A 17,417-nucleotide genomic window follows, 5' to 3' on the forward strand; every position below is an offset into this window, starting at 1 on the left:
CAAAACCAGAACAATCAGGTTGGAAAACCTAGCGGGTCCGTACTTTCCTTCCCATCCATGAGCAGCCCCTCTGCAAATTATTTCCTCCTCTGGGCTTGTTCAGCACCCACTGCCCCTCACTGGCTTTTTGGGCTTTTAGATCTTCATAGGGGAGATCCTACCCCTTTCCCATAGCCCCAGTGTGATCCACTCCATGGCATTCCATTTGGACTTTGTGTACAAAGTCCAATACACAGGGGCTCGGGGAGGGACCTCTCTGTTTGGCTTCTGTGCCCACACAGTATAGCCATGGGACTAAAGCAGGGGGCAGGGCCTGGTACTATATCCTTGGTGCGGCCCTGCCCATGGAATGTACCTCCGAACTAAAGAGCTTCACAGCATCCTTGAATTCCCCTCTTTACAAAAAATTCATGGTCTTATGTGGATCAATGGGGAAGGAACAAATAAATAAAAAACATTTTCCCTACCGCTTCTGGGAAGAGGCAATTACCAACCCAGCCTGGAGAGAATTCAATCCTTTTGCCATTAGGGCTCAAGTGAGTTGAGCCTTCAATAACTTAATCTCCAGTTTCTCTTTGAGTTGGCTTATCCCTCTGCCTCCCAAGCACACTGGCTACTGGGGAAGTGGAAGAGGCAGGGACACTGACCTGGATCAGCGCCTTCCCCTCCCTCCCCTCACCTCCTACCCACCGCCATCAGCTTTGCGGGGGGAGGGAAATGAAGGGGGGAAAGAATTGAATTACGCACACCCACTTGCCAGCCTGGTTAAAATGTTGTAATATTTCTTCCTGTTGTTTGAGTGTTTGAGTCGTACCAGTTGCAAAGGGAAAATTGGATGTGTTTTTCCGGCATAGCGTTGGAATTCCTGGCCCTTATTTTATTGGTAAGGAACACAAGCTTTTAAACGGCAGTATTTCCCTTCCAGCAAGGATGACCTCATCTCTTTCTGAGCAGCAATGGGCATCTGAGATCAACCAACGAAAACTGTCAGGAATTCATCTGGCCAGAAAGACGTTTCATTCCATAATTGCTCCCTTCGAGATCACATTTTCCGCCCCCCCTCCTTATTTATTGGCCGAAATAGTGCAGCATCTTGGTATTAGCCTAGAAAAGAAGCCAAGGTTTTGTTTCCCCTTCACCCAACCTCTTGGCTGAAACTCAACCCACTCTGATTTTCACATCTTGCAAATGAGCAAAAAAATGTACAAATCAAGCCAAAGTGCTTTGTAGACTAGAAGCGTTGCCTACAGGAAATGCTTCCCCCACAACTGAAACACAGCTATCTTTCAGCGTGGGACACAGTGGCTGTAATTTAAATGTTGGTGCGTTCACAGTTTCTGGAAGATGACTGGATTGATCGGGGTGGCAGACTTGGTTTCTTATATTCACAGAATACACTCTCGCCACATGCGTCAGACCTGACTTGGAGAGCCCACCTCCAAGAAGAGCATTGGAACAGTTCAGATGCCGTTTAAGTCTCCTCTGAAGCAGAGGATGAGGGAGAGCAAACCTCATGTGACAGATGTTCGGCACATTGCTTAACACCCTGCAGAAAGGCATTCAGATACAACGGTAATGAGGGTGGTAGAAAGAATTGTCGACTTGATGGCTTGTTCAGTACTTGGCCTCTTTGCTGAAACTTTCAGGAAGGCTGTCATATGTTGTGTGGGAGTAACCCTAGGTGCCGACTCCGTGGAGAAAGTGATGGGTGCTGAGCACCCACCAGCAGCCCCCTATCTGTTCCCCACCCCAGGGCCTCCTGCCCATCAGTGGGCCCTGTGGATCAGCGCCTTCCCCTCCCTCCCCGCACCTCCTATCCACCGCGATCAGCTTTGGGGGGAGAGGGCGGAACGGGGTGGGAAAAGGCGGGGCAGAGGCAGGACCTTGGGGGAAGGGGTGGAGTGGGGGCGGGGCCTGGGGCAGAGCCGCGGATCGAGCACCCCCCCGGCACATTGGAAAGTCGGCACCTGTGGGAGTAACCCTGATCAGTGTGTGCGTTCTACATCCCACTCTGGGCCTGAGCGACCGAGAACGTGAGTCTGTTTTACAATGGCCATTTGTGGAACCTGGTGCTGTCGCTGAAGCTGGAGCAACTCATGCGTTTAGCTCTGACGTCCCCAGTGCTGACCAAGATGGCGACTGTCGTGGTGTCTTTGGGGATGTGGATACTTGGCTTCTGGGGAGCATTTTGGAGACCACCAAATTCGTTTCATATGAACTCCCGAGCAGCCGTCAAGTTGCCATCTGGGGTAAAGGGAGCAGTGGATTTGCCCACCATCTCCTCCTGCCCCTCAAGTCAATCAAAATCTAAGCTGTTTAATATTCTTCCTGACCCCTAGGGCTGCAAAAAAACTGTCTGAACGTAAGCCAAACCAAACCCCGTGCCACCTGCCACAAGAGCAGAGAGACAAGTGAGCTCCCCCAGGCCTCTCTGTGCGGTGGGGGGTGAGACTCAAAAGCAGTGTGGCCCGGTGGATGGGGCAATGGCACGGCAGTCAGGAGGTCGGCGTTCTATTCCCATTTCTACCGCTGACCTGCTGAGGGACTCCTTTGTCCTGTCTATTGAATTTTGTGGATCATCAGAGCAAGGGCCGCCTCTTACTATGTGTTCTCATGGCATTTAGTACAACGGGGCTGCAATCTTGCTTGCAGGGGATCTCTAGTAGCTGCAGTAATATTAGATGGCCTCTGGAGCCCCAGTTAATGTCATAGTTGTCTCTTTACGTCCCGGGCTATGGGGCATGTGCTTCTCTCCTTCGAGGTCAGACAGGAAGCCAGCCTCAGGGCTTGCACAGACCCAGAGAGTGGACTGAAGACCCTCACAAGAGAAGCCTGGCTCCCATGGGAAGTGAAGCTGAAGGAATAACTGTATACAGACAGACACTTGATCCAAACTGGAATTTGGCCTGTTCACAGGCATTAACATTTATGCAAAATGCACTGAGCTCTTAAATAACCACAGAAGATTGCTTGTATCTCACTTGTATTCGACGAGGGTAAAAATATAACCAAATACCCAGTGGTATAAAAGATCAATGATGTTGCACTGGCGAAGACTGAGAACATACCATCAGAACCATGTAAAATTTGATTGACTTGTACACTGCAAATGTCCCCTCTATCTTTGCATTGTATTGGCAAACTAGTTGGCAGAAATCATTAAATCATGCAAGGCTACGCTGGAGGATCTACGTTTTCCCCAGACATGCATTGCATCAGAGCATTTAGCCTCTGTGAAATGAGTGAGACTGACTCAGATTTCCAAGGCCTAGCTACTAGGCTATTAGACAGCACTAATGCTATATTTAAAAATATGCTCATCTGTGTAGTCAGGGGAACATAAGACAGCTTACTGAGAAGACAGATTGCAGATTCTGGGTGGATTGCCACCTTCCTAATGTCAGCATGCAAATTGCTGGCTGCCAGAAGCATTGTATTTTTGACACAGGACCAAGTCCTAGACCCCAGTACCTGCTTTCTGGATGTTTGTTGAAGACTATCATCTATCATCAGTCAAATATAGGAGGCCCTGGTGCGAAGGAAACAACTTCAAATGTGGGAGTGCAACTTGCACAGCAGCCAGTTGGAGCCGCGTGAGTGTGAGTATTGTCACACTGCCCGCAGATCGTCCCTGATAGGGGGAGAACTGACGGCTTGTCCACTTTGGCCTCTTACTCCTCTTTCCCGCAGGAGTATGTTTCACTGGAGCAAATGGCAGCTTTCCTTGTTTGCACTCGGAGGGGGGTGCGGCAGTGTAGCGAGGCTGGAAGGCAGCAACTGGGTGCTGGAATCAGGGCCAATTCCCTTTGCAGATGTGGACTTCAGCCAAGCATCTCTCTAATTTCAGCAGAAAGGTCTGCAAAGAATAAATCCTCCAAATGTTGGAAAGAAGTGGCTGTTAATTTAGTGCAATGCATAAGGCAATGGATACTTACATAGTCATAACTTTGGGTATGGAGAACCTGATAAAGCTCTCAAGGGAACATCAAACCGTGGATACAATTTAGCATGATGGCTTGGCATTATCGTTAATGATTCCATTACAAAGCAGAGGCCAAGGCCGTTAGGCTGCCCTTCTGCTTGATGATGTCATGGAGGTTTTTAGGTGCTTATTTTTTTTAGACCTGTGCTCTCAGCACAGTCTGTACACGGCGTTCAAGCTGCCATCCTTCATTAGAGCAAAACCGTGTTAATCGTGTCTTTCAGAACATCCTGGGGAAAGGTGTACGAGTGGCTACTTGTGCTGGAGGGCTCAGGGGACCCAGCGGTAATCTGTCTGCTGTAACGGTACTGCTGCCTGACAGAAGGAAATCAAGGGCTGCGGAGAAGATCAGAATTTACTTTTCTCCCTCCTTATAGCCAAGGAGAAATAGGTCTGGTGATGAGCTTTCCTAGATGAGGCCTCTAACACTTGAGTCAAAGCTGCCTATGTATGGGGAGAATTCTTGATCTCTCTGAAACTGTGACCCTGCCTGTCCTGTCCAGTTCCTGAGCGTGCATGCCAGGCAGGGAATTTATTAGCAGCGGGTAAACTTTAAAAGGTTGGGAGCAGAGCTGGACCTGAGCGTGCACACAGTATGGGTCTGGAGCTGAACCTTGCCAAAATCTGGAACTCTTCGGCACTGGGGCGCTGCCTCAGCCCTGGCACTGGTTCACATCAGCAGAAGCACCAAAGGATTGAATGTTTTTTCTCAATCCCATGAGCCTGCAAACCAGGGCTGTAAAACTAGCGAAAACAAGCTGCCTTTGGAGATCTCCAATTAGTCCCTGTATCCAGCCAGGCAGAAACACCGCAGGAGCTTAGAACTTTTGTGATTGAAATCCAGGAGCATGGAAAGAAATGAGAAATGGTGTGTATGGCTCATAATGCAATAAGCTACAGTCATCAGCACATTAATCCAATATCCACTGTGATACAGCATGGCCAGAAGGCAGCAGGAGAGTGATCTAGGAGAGAGATGTAAGTAAGGATGAGGAGAAGCCTTATTCCCTGTAGAGGGAGGAAAGGTTTCTATAGATTAATTAAAAGCACCTGAAGCCAATTAGAGCCCCTGAAGCTAGTCACCTGATTAAAAACCCCCCTGCTTCAATCAGCCAGGGGAAGGAGTTGGAGCAGAGGAGAGTTTGGAGAAGTGCTGTGGCTGGCTAGAAGACCAAGACCCTAGGTAAAGAGACACCCGGCTTGTGCAGAGAGAGGAGGCAGGAAGCCCCACAAGCTGAAGAGCTGGAGAGGGAATTAGCCCAGGGGAAGGAAGCACTAGTTCAAGTGGTTTACCACTATCCCTAGGGCCCCTGGGCTAAGACCCAGAGTAGAGGGTGGGCCTGGGTCCCTCCCTCTCCACTACCCTTCTCTGGGTTACTAGTGGGACACTAGATACCCTAGTTCAGGGGCAGGAAACTGTGCCCTGAGCCCCCTGCCCCCAAGAAGTGGATGTGTGGGACCCATCATAATTGTACCCACAATTTGCCACTCCACATATGGAAAACCCACCATCAATGCCCTGCAGTCCACAACCCCAGGTTCTTCCCTGCCCAGCACCTCCCGGCAATGTGCAGGAGAATAGAGATGCCTTGTAGTGTACCCTGAAGGCTATCAGGTCTGAGCTTATTTGGGACCAAGGGAGGAAGTTTGCTTCAGAGGAGGTGATGCCTCATGGAAAGAGCTATGCAGCCCCCCTCCCTCCCCCGTCTTGCTTTGAAGACTGAGGATTCAATCCCCGAGTGTGCCCAATATTTGTCTTACAAAGCAAAAAGCCATTTGCTGTGAACTTTGACCCCTCCTTGGGTTATGTTTTCCTTGATTCACAGTCTCAAGTTATTTGCGCTCCAAGAGTAAGGTCTGCTAGATGCTTATAAAAGCCCGATCACCGGAGTCCTCTAAAAATGTAGGCTGACCCAGTCACTCAAAAAGGTTTTATTGATTTGATTTCTGAATGATCAACTTTTTGAGGCAGGGACTATCTTTGTTCTGTGTTTGTACAGTGCCTGGCACCAGGGGGCCCTGGGCCGTGACTGGGACTCTAAGGGGCTGCTGCAATGCAAATAAGAGAGAATAATAAAAAGTAAGCAGGCAGCCACCAGCAGCCCAGCAATCATGTAACTTCACAGTAAAATTTCAAATATAAAGGACTGCCCTCCCCAGTATAACTACACACCAGCAGGTAAAATAACCCCACAGTGAACAGTGGGCTCTCTGAATCTCAAACAACCCCTCCCCCAAGTGCTTGGCAGAGAAGGAACATTATAGGGAGGGTTTTCATCAAATGTGCCTAAGGGAGTTAGGTGACAGTCCCTTTCAGTGCATTCGAAAATCCCATTTATAAAGCCCAGTTCTTGAGTAACTTGGGATGGATGATTTAAGAGACAAGATCTCTCTCTACCCTTGTCAAAGAAATCTGGTGTAACTCCCATTTAATTCAATACCATGAATTTACCCTATTGGACTGGAAAGGTTAAATTGACCTACATTTACATCGCCTCCCTGGGCTCAGTCTGATCAGGATCTTTTTAAACCACCTGGCCTTTTTAATGTCATTTTAGGATTATAACACACACAGGTTCTTTCCTATTTGATGCAACAGTCGGTATTTATTTTTCTGTCTCCAGAGAGATTACAGCACTAGCCCTTCATTTGTTTGTCCAAGATTGCTCCTTTGGGATGGGATTTTTTGGCAAGTGGAGGAAGAGGGGAAACCCACAAAAGTGACACATGCTTTTGTCTCTTTTCCACTGAATGCATCCGATGAAGTGAGCTGTAGCTCACGAAAGCTTATGCTCAAATAAATTTGTTAGTCTCTAAGGTGCCACAAGTCCTCCTTTTCTTTTTGCTTTTGTCTCCAGCAGTTCATGGCAATTTCCCCTGCTGTTTTATGGCTGGGAAAGCCAGTGATAATGTGCTAATTAGATTTAACACCATGGCAAATTAACCGAAGACTTAAATTCTTAACCTCCACAACTGGGTTCAACATATGAATTCTTCTAAGAGACAGACCCAAAGAGGTACAAGCCCAGCACAAATCCGCCAGGTGTCTATGCTCCCAGTGCACTTCTAAAAGAATTCAATGCTATAGCCCGAGTTAAGCCTATTTCTCACTATTGAGGCTTCATAATGCAATTCTAGCCTATGTGGTAAAACTTCAAAGGAGTCTCTACACCCTGACAGGTTTCAGGGTAGCAGCCGTGTTAGTCTGTGTTCGCAAAAAGAAAAGGAGGACTTGTGGCACCTAAGAGACTAACTAATTTATTTGAGCATAAGCTTTCGTGAGCTACAGCTCACTTCATCGGGGCTTATTCCTTCACCCACTTACTTCCCTCGTCCTTCTCGCATGAACAGAGAGCAACAATACCCGAAGTCCAAAGGTGCAAACAATTCGATGTTTATTGGGGTGAACTTCCAGCAAGCATGATTCCAGTTTCCTTCCTTAGTATCCCCCTTCCCAGCTCTGACACCACAGAGCCTTACACCTTTGTCCCTGTTCCCATTCCTGCCCTTAGCCAAACATGATTCCAATTTCCCCACCCCCATTCCCTGTTCCCATTTCCCCCTTTAGCAAAACATGATTCCAATTTCCCCACTTCCATTCATGCATCCGATGAAGTGAGCTGTAGCTCACGAAAGCTCATGCTCAAATAAATTGGTTAGTCTCTAAGGTGCCACAAGCCCTCCTTTTCTTTCTACACCCTGAAGCACTTTCCATATTTTACAGATTCTAATAAGTGAATAAACGTGGCTAACGAGACAGGAAACGGAGGAGGAAAGCAAACCTTTTTCAAGAGCAGCTAATGCTAATCCAGGTGTATAGTGCAGTCATGATATTTAATTATTTTATATTTGTACAGCACCTTTTATCTTGGAGTTCCCAAAGCCCTCTGAACTCCCAGCAACTTCAGGAGCAGTCGGATCAGACACTATTTGCCAAAGTCAGGTGCGGAGAATCTCCCCTTGAAATCCATGCTCTGTATTGGACCCTGCTATCCATGTAGCATTGCTGAAATGTAGCCAGCTCTAGGATGGAGGGTAGCAGCCAGGCAGGGTACAATTTGCCAGCATGCAAGCTCATGGAACTGCTAAAGGAGTCCAGGAGAACAGCAGGAGCAGAATTTGGCTACTATGGTTCTATGACAGGTTTCAGAGTAACAGCTGTGTTAGTCTGTATTCGCAAAAAGAAAAGGAGTACTTGTGGCACCTTAGAAACTAACCAATTTATTTGAGCATAAGCTTTTATGAGCTATAGCTCACTTCATCGGATGCATACTGTGGAAAATACAGAAGATGTTTGTTTTTATACACACAAATCTATGAGGACCTTGTGGCTTTTCTATATACTTACTATTTATTTGTATTATCGTAGCACTCAGGAGCCCCATTAATAGACCAGGACCCCATTGTGGTAGGTACTGTACAGACACAGAACAAAGACAGTCCCTGCCCCAAAGAGCTTACCATCTGAGTAACAAGCCCCATAAATCTACACTCATGTTCCCCAGTAATCAGCACCTTAGAAATACTGAGACTGGGGAGAGAAATGTATGCAGGGTTTACTCAACATGCTTTATGTGAACAATCAGGAAACACAAAATAACCCAATACAGCCAGAACCATTCTTCTCCTCTCTAATGTAATGATGAAAAATGGCTGGAGCTCTTAGAAAGTCTTCAGAGCAGATTTAGAGAAGGGAACGGTTTGATTCCCCAGTATGACCTGTTCCTAGGGATGGGTTCTCAAGTCAGCAACAGTGAGTGCGCCAGGCAATGCGAAGGAGGCATTCCAGCCGGGAGTGGCCAGGGAGCTCCCTGCTGGCATGAAGCTGATGGAGGTGCTCTTGGGAGCCAGTTGACCCACCTTCTCCCACATGCACACCCGTCAGCAGGGACAAGAGAAGGGTCTGTGAGAGGTGTGGAGGGTGTGTGGCAGAGGAAACTCTGCTGGTGTAAGGTCACTTAGATTGTTTATGCCAGGAGTATAAATTAGAGCAACTCCTCACCTGTTATGCCATAGCTGGCTGGGACAGGATCTGTAACCAGCTCCCTACAGTACTCTCTGTAACCCAAGAACCTCTTAATGCCAATTGGCAAGGGATGCAGAGAGGCTACAGGGATTCCCTGCATCTGGTAGGCACATTCTGCTTCACCAAAGAGTGTCAGGTGAGGTCTCTAATCAGGTGTCACGCTGGCCATCAATATTACTGCGAACCACATTCACAGATATTGTGTAAGGAGTTCTGTATACACACTGAAGATGATGTTTATTCAATGTGACTAGGGACTGGCCACCAGCAACGGTGAAAAACAGGTTTTCCACCAGACAAGGAATGTTTATCTTGGTGACTGTTTACGTGTAAATTATGTATTCTAGTTCACAATGTATAGTTCTCCTCTCCCCAGTCTGAACCAAATGCTAATGAAGGACTGTGAAAACTTCAAAGGGAGAAGAGCCACAGGAGGAAGCAAATGTGAAAGGGTGGAGCATGGGGGAGAGAACCCTGTCTTGAGGTGCACACTCAGAGGTTTGCTCTAGTATATTTGGGAGACAAAGAAGACACCCTATTATCCTTCACCTAGTAAACGGCCAGTGAGTTTGTTTCATGGAAGAGTCTCAACCAGGCTCAACTGAAAAGGCTGGAGAGAACTTCGGGTGAGATAAACCTCGTTAGACTGGAGATTAACCTGTTAGCACACTTTCCAGAGACTAAACTTAACTATGATTTTGCCTTTTATAAGTAACCATTTGTTTCCAATATTCTTACTCACTATCACTTGAATCTTTGATAATAAATGTATTCTTGTTTTCACTATAAATATATCTAAGTGCTGTGGTGTTAAGCAAAGTGGTGATCCTGAGTTGAATCTTTTGAGCTGGTGTGTTCTGTGCCTTTGGGAACAGCAGGCCTGGTAATTCTGTGAGTGCTCAGTGGATAAAGGGCTGGGTGCTATAGGAACCACTTGGAGGTTGCTGTGTGCTTATCACAGAGAGAATGAGGCCTGGAAAGCAGTGCTACCTAGCATTGCTGGTGCTTTCAGGGAGCTTATCCGCAGCAGGCACAGGCAAATTAGAAGGGCAGCTGGTGGTGAGATGCCACACAACCCTGAGTGTACCTGCAGAGCACCACATCCTTCTCCTCCCCAGCCCTGAGCAGAGCTTTGGCTTGAGGGCGATTTTAGATCCTGCAGTTTAGCCTAACCCTAAATACCCACAGTGATCATTGGCTAATTAACACCAGGTGCTTGTGGGTTCCTGCAGGTCAGTACAATAAGAAAGGTCAAGGCCTTGAAGTCCTTTTGAAGGTATGTGGGAGGGGACAGGCAAAGAAGAAGAAAGAGGGTTCCAAAAGAACAGGACAGGTGCAGGTTATTAGTACTTGCCTTTAGGGGTGTAAAAGTCAGAACATCTGTTTTGTCAGCGTCGACCTAGGGGACATTTTGTTGCAAGCAAAGTTCTAACCCAAGCAAAGGAAACCTCAGAGAGACCCATCAGAATCAGTAGAGTTTAAGTGAAATATAAATCTGTTTCTCTGGCTTGTCAGCGAATACCAATCCCACACATATGAATAACTCATGATGTGATGCCATGCGTTTTCCACTGGAATAACACCAGAGACTCATCGTTGCATTTTGGAACAGAGCAGCCGGTGAGTGAGTAAACCCTTATCCTTGGAATGCAAGTGCCTTTCTCCTAGAACAAATGGCTGTCTAGAATTGCTTTCCCCATTTCCAATGACATTGGCATGAAATATATCTGGAATGCATAACAGCCTCCTTTATATTCCTATGTGATCTTTCCAAGAGCATTTAACTCCTTCGCTACCTTTCCAGCCTTTTGTCGACTGCTTTCATTAATTCAAGGTTTATTATCCATGCCATACTCGAATATCCAGAAAGGTGGTTCTAAATTCTCTGAAGGTGGGGACTTTTCTTACTTGGTGCAGCATGGGGGAGGGAATTTGACAGCTCTAATGATTGTTTCATTACACAAAACTTAAAGGAAAAATATAGTCCTTTTTGCAGATACTTCAAAGAATCAATCCTGAAGCACTTGCATGAGAGGAAAGTGATCAGGAACAGCCAGCATGGATTCACCAAGGGAAGGTCATGCCTGACTAATCTAATCGCCTTTTATGATGAGATTACTGGTTCTGTGGATGAAGGGAAAGCAGTGGATGTATTGTTTCTTGACTTTAGCAAAGCTTTTGACACTGTCTCCCACAGTATTCTTGTCAGCAAGTTAAGGAAGTATGGGCTGGATGAATGCACTATAAGGTGGGTAGAAAGCTGGCTAGATTGTCGGGCTCAACGGGTAGTGATCAATGGCTCCATGTCTAGTTGGCAGCCGGTATCAAGTGGAGTGCCCCAAGGGTCGGTCCTGGGGCCGGTTTTGTTCAATATCTTCATAAATGATCTGGAGGATGGTGTGGATTGCACTCTCAGCAAATTTGCGGATGATACTAAACTGGGAGGAGTGGTAGATACGCTGGAGGGGAGGGATAGGATACAGAAGGACCTAGACAAATTGGAGGATTGGGCCAAAAGAAATCTGATGAGGCTCAATAAGGATAAGTGCAGGGTCCTGCACTTAGGACGGAAGAACCCAATGCACAGCTACAGACTAGGGACCGAATGGCTAGGCAGCAGTTCTGCGGAAAAGGACCTAGGGGTGACAGCGGACGAGAAGCTGGATATGAGTCAGCAGTGTGCCCTTGTTGCCAAGAAGGTCAATGGCATTTTGGGATGTATAAGTAGGGGCATAGCGAGCAGATCGAGGGACGTGATCGTTCCCCTCTATTCGACATTGGTGAGGCCTCATCTGGAGTACTGTGTCCAGTTTTGGGCCCCACACTTCAAGAAGGATGTGGATAAATTGGAGAGAGTCCAGCGAAGGGCAACAAAAATGATTAGGGGACTGGAACACATGAGTTATGAGGAGAGGCTGAGGGAGCTGGGATTGTTTAGCCTGCAGAAGAGAAGAATGAGGGGGGATTTGATAGCTGCTTTCAACTACCTGAAAGGGGGTTCCAAAGAGGATGGCTCTAGACTGTTCTCAATGGTAGCAGATGATAGAACGAGGAGTAATGGTCTCAAGTTGCAGTGGGGGAGGTTTAGATTGGATATTAGGAAAAACTTTTTCACTAAGAGGGTGGTGAAACACTGGAATGCGTTACCTAGGGAGGTGGTAGAATCTCCTTCCTTAGAGGTTTTTAAGGTCAGGCTTGACAAAGCCCTGGCTGGGATGATTTAACTGGGAATTGGTCCTGCTTCGAGCAGGGGGTTGGACTAGATGACCCTCTGGGGTCCCTTCCAACCCTGATATTCTATGATTCTATGATTCATCCTCAGTCTCCCAGGAAGTCTTTATCGATTTCAGTCTGAGAGCCTCCAGTGGAGAGCGCTAGACAAGGATTCAGCAACAGAAACATCAAGCAGCAGCTATTGCCGATGTGTCTACGCCACGGCTAATCTGACGCCTCACCCAAGGTCTAAGCCAAAGCCCATTGAAGTCAAAGAGCATCTTTCCATTAACTTCCAATGGGCTTGGACCATGCCCCAGCATCATCCCCCAACTCCAAATTGAAACCCTAGGTAATATGACAGCGGTTGAAGCAGTGTGGTCCAGTGGATAGATCACTGGGCTCTGCTGCTGACTGGCTATGTGGGCTTGGAAACGTTATGTCACCTCTGTTTTACCTTCCGACCCTTTTATCTGTTTTCCTATTTAGGTTGTAAGCTGTTTGGGCCAGGGATAGTCTCTTACTATGTGTTGGGCCAAGGGCTGTCACAGTGGGGCCCTGATCTTATTTGCAGCGTGTAGGCATTAAAATAATTATAATTTTAAAGAGTAGCACAGAAAATGTTGTCTTACATACTTAACGGTTCTGTTACGTTTAATTGAAATGGACGGTAATTGTATGTTGGATGATCACCAGTTTATTAAGAACATATTTACGGAAATTCCTCTACTGTAATTGGTAAAACTCAGTCACCTGTCTAACAGCTCATATATCATCCATTCTATTGTTAAACCTCAGTGGTTTTCATTCATCAGATTTGAACTTAAAAATCTATTCTGAATCAAATTAGTTGAGAGACATTTTAAGGAATTAAGTGTGGCCTATTTCCACTCCCAGCCACCGGAAGGTGACCATTAAGACCATATTTTCTGATGATGTGCCAGGACAGTTATATATTCTCAGAGGGAGAATAATGTGCTCCTTATTGGGTAGCCAACTCACCAGAGATGTGCAAAGTACAAAAATATTTTCATATTAAACCACAATTTGAAAAAACCCCAACTTTCAACCCAGAAATACGAAAAGTTCCTACTGAAAGTTTCAAAGCCTAAGGTTGCATTTCAAGGGCCCTATTGTGTCAGGCTAGCTTGCATGTTTCTATAACATCCATCGCTGCACAGTACTGGAGCCAAAAACAGTCATTAGAATTTGCACAGTTTTGTCTAAAAGGAACTTTGTCTACCCTGGCATTTCTCTACACATTTCCCGTAATTGCTCTGCCATTATTTTTTGTGTTACAGAAGTACCTAGAAGTCCTACTGTGCTAGGCATTGTGTAGACATGCATGCAAAGTGAAAGACAGTCGCCAAAGAGCTTGCAATCTAAACAGACAAGGCAGACAAAAGGTGGGAAAGGAAAGAGAAGCACCTCCAAGGTGAAGTGACTTGCTCTAGATCACACAGGAGATCAGTGGCAGAACTGGGAGTACAAGGTGCCCTGAGTATCATAGAATATCAGGGTTGGAAGGGACCTCAGGAGGTCATCTAGTCCAACCCCCTGCTCAAAAGCAGGACCCATCCCCAATTAAATCATCCCAGCCAGGGCTTTGTCAAGCCTGACCTTAAAAACTTCTAAGGAAGGAGATTCCACCACCTCCCTAGGTAACGCATTCCAGTGTTTCACCACCCTCCTAGTGAAAAAGTTTTTCCTAATATCCAACCTAAACCTCCCCCACTGCAACTTGAGACCATTACTCCTTGTCCTGTCCTCTTCCACCACTGAGAATAGTCTAGAACCATCCTCTCTGGAGCCACCTCTCAGGTAGTTGAAAGCAGCTATCAAATCCCCCCTCATTCTTCTCTTCTGCAGACTAAACAATCCCAGTTCCCTCAGCCTCTCCTCATAAGTCATGTGTTCCAGACCCCTAATCATTTTTGTTGCCCTTCGCTGGACTCTTTCCAATTTATCCACATCCTTCTTGTAGTGTGGGGCCCAAAACTGGACACAGTACTCCAGATGAGGCCTCACCAATGTCGAATAGAGGGGGATGATCACGTCCCTCGATCTGCTCGCTATGCCCCTACTTATACATCCCAAAATGCCATTGGCCTTCTTGGCAACAAGGGCACACTGCTGACTCATATCCAGCTTCTCGTCCACTGTCACCCCTAGGTCCTTTTCCGCAGAACTGCTGCCTAGTCCAGTACCAGTCCAGTGCCCTATCCTGTGGGCCTTGCTGTATCTAGTGTAGACTGCCCCTGGCACTTTAACCACTGCATCATCTAGATCTGCTCAGACGAGGGTTAGGAGACACACCAATAAAAATACCTGAATGCTTATTAGCCTTGTCTACACAACAGCTTCCATGGGTCCAAAGTACCCTAGTGTAGCCAAGACCTAGAGACCTCAGTTATCAGATTTGGGTCCAGGCTCAGGTCTACCTTCCTAGCTGTCCCCATTGGAGGTAGGGGAGGAGGACAGATTCAGGGTTCCTCATCCACTTTCCTCCTCTTCCAGCAATAGCGTGAGGTGGGAGGAACTGTCCCATTCAGAACTTGGACACTTTCCAGTTCTGGCATGACTGAACCAAAGCAAAAGAGCTCTTACGCTATGAATGTCATGCTGCGATAGGTCTGATTAACTGCTGCCCAGAATTACTTACCTTAATGACCAGCTTGGAACTTAAAATGTGTTTCATACAAACATCAGCCGGCTCTGTGATGTTTCATTGCCATTTTATTCTTCCAGAGTAATGCTCTGAAGCTTGACATTCAGGGTGAGTTCCAACTCTCGAGAGAAATGTCCTAAATGTAGTCCTTAAAAGACCTCCAGGCTATGAGGGGGTGGGTGTGTGTGTGTGTGTGTGTGTGTGTCATCAGAGCCTGATGAAACCACACAGACCATGACTGGGAGCGACAAGAGCGGCCCACGCTGCTTTGCAGCCTTGAATTCTGTACCCAGCATGTAATGAAAATGACGTGTCTGTGTTTAAACTAGTGGGGAAAATTCAAAAGCAAGGGACAGGGAATGACTTTGCCTCTGTTGCTCTGCCAAGACCTTGCTTCTCTGCCATTGCTCTGTAGTGTCAGTTTTCTTCCTTTGAAAGAATCCGTGTCCCAGATACTCAGAGGAGCTGGCAATGTTTTCATAAAGCTTTTCTTTCCCTTTCCATGGCAACACACTGTGACGAGGGTACAAAAGGATGATAAGGCTAAAGTTGTCAAGTGAGAGTGTCAACACCACTCCAAAAGGTGTGCAGGGAAAGCCATTTTAATGGGATGAAATGTTCCAAAGATGACCCCGTGAGGGGCAGAACACTTTGAAACAATAATCTGTGCTTTTCACTGTAATCATAAACTAGAAAGAGCTCAGCCTTTAAGGGTGATGCCAGAGGAGGATCGGGTCTGCTGCATCACATGCTACGACAAGCTGGTCAAATATAACAAACCAGGGATTCCTCCTTCGCAAACATGTGACTCTTCTGCGCAGCAGGGAAAAATAAACTGCACAGCGGAAGCTGGCGCTGAGCTTTATGAATCTAGTGCTTCATTTTAAGCACATCCAGGTTGTGATGTAGGAAGCAAAGATGCCAAAATACCAGGAGAGGTGGTGTCACCACCAAAACCAATGAAGATTCCCAGCCTCCACATGCAGACCAAAGGTTTGCATAACTGTCAGCGTCTAAACGCTTTTGAGGCTTATTTGAACCAAGCCTTGAGGCTCATCCTCAAGTGTACAGTAGCTGAAGATCCACTTTGCTAGAATAAGCCGCGCATGGGCACTTGGAAGTGAGATTGCTTTAACTTGTCTGCTGCTCTTCTTTGACATCCTGCTTTATAGCGTGCATTTTTCCTTCCTGTCACAGGGAACATGCCAACTAAAAGAAACATCCCAAAGAACACAGAGGCCCTTCTTTTGCAGATGGAATGAACACGTGTGGAACAGTTTGGGATCCTCCAAAGTGGGAGCATATGGGCCTGGACCCTTTTCTGGTGTAAATAAGCATAGCTCCATTGAAATCTATTAGCTGAGAATGGTCCTGGGTCTTACAGGACAGCACCTACATTTACCATCTAGACCCTACACTGCAACCCAGAACTGTAAACCCACTGGCGTGAGGATTAAATATAAACTTCTCTTTTGTGTGTTTAAAGCTCTTGATTCCCTGGCCTTGATAAGCTTGCCCTGCCTGCCTGAGGTTCGTTTCTGAGAGGGCTGTTTGAAGTAGGGCTGGCCAGGAAAAAAGAATCTGTTTCACAAATGTTTCCAAGTTTTCGAACTCTGGTTTTGTTCCATGTCCAGTGAAGGCAGGACGAGAAGTAATCAGCTTAATCTGCAGCAAGGGAGACGTGGGTTAGGTGTTAGGAAAAATCTTTTCAACAATTAGAATAGTTAAGCACTGGATTAGGTGATGAAACCTTCGCAGGTAGGGGAAGGTTATAACAATAGAGCCAAAATAGGGAAAGAAAAGGTTAAAGATATTTATATAAATTAGATGTATTCAAGTCAGCAGTGCCTAATGAAATTCACCCTTTAGGGTACCTAAGGAACTAGCTGAAGCAATCTCAGAACCATCTTTTAGTGCTCATGGAGGACAGGTGAGGTCTCAGAGAACTGTAAAAGGATAAATATAGTACCTATCATTTAAAAAAGGGAACGAAGAGGACCAGTCAGCCTAACTGCAATAGCTGGCAAGGTATTGGAACACAGAATTAAACAGTCAGTCAGTTTGTAAGTGCTTAGAGGATAACACTGTCATAATAGCCAACATGGATTTGTCAAGAACAAATCATGCCAAACCAAACTAATTTCCTTCTTTGACAGGGTTACTGGTCTAGTGGATAGAGGAAGCTGTAGATGTGATGTATCTTGAATTTAGTAAGGCTTTTGGCACAGTCCCACATAACATTCTCAAAAGCACACTAGGGAAATGTGGTCTAAATGAAGTTACTATAAAGTGGGAGCCCAACTGATTGAAAGACCATACTCAGAGAGTAGTTATCAATGTTGTCACCATCAAACTTGGAGGTTGTATCTTGTGGGGTACTGCAGGGGTCCGTCTGTCTTGGGTCTGGTACTTTTCAACATTTTCATTAATGACTTAGCTGATGGTAAACAGACTTGAACACTCTTTAGTCTCTGTATGTTCTTATACCGTGCTCATCACCATAATATCTGAGCACTTTAGTATCTGTA

At 46.3% G+C, this 17,417-nt stretch overlaps 1 long non-coding RNA gene across 1 annotated transcript in view; it reads left to right on the forward strand.

Annotated features, from left to right (window-relative positions):
• The window catches only part of LOC140898909 (uncharacterized), a 39,466-nt gene extending 23,305 nt beyond the window's left edge, over window positions 1–16,161 (forward strand). The window contains exon 3 of the long non-coding RNA XR_012155134.1: window positions 16,087–16,161. This is a non-coding gene — a long non-coding RNA (uncharacterized LOC140898909). The remainder of the gene's footprint in view (window positions 1–16,086) is intronic.
• The last annotated feature ends 1,256 nt before the right edge of the window (window positions 16,162–17,417 follow it).

Source organism: Lepidochelys kempii, chromosome 15 (assembly GCF_965140285.1).
Source record: "Lepidochelys kempii isolate rLepKem1 chromosome 15, rLepKem1.hap1, whole genome shotgun sequence".
NCBI lineage: Eukaryota > Metazoa > Chordata > Testudines > Cheloniidae > Lepidochelys > Lepidochelys kempii.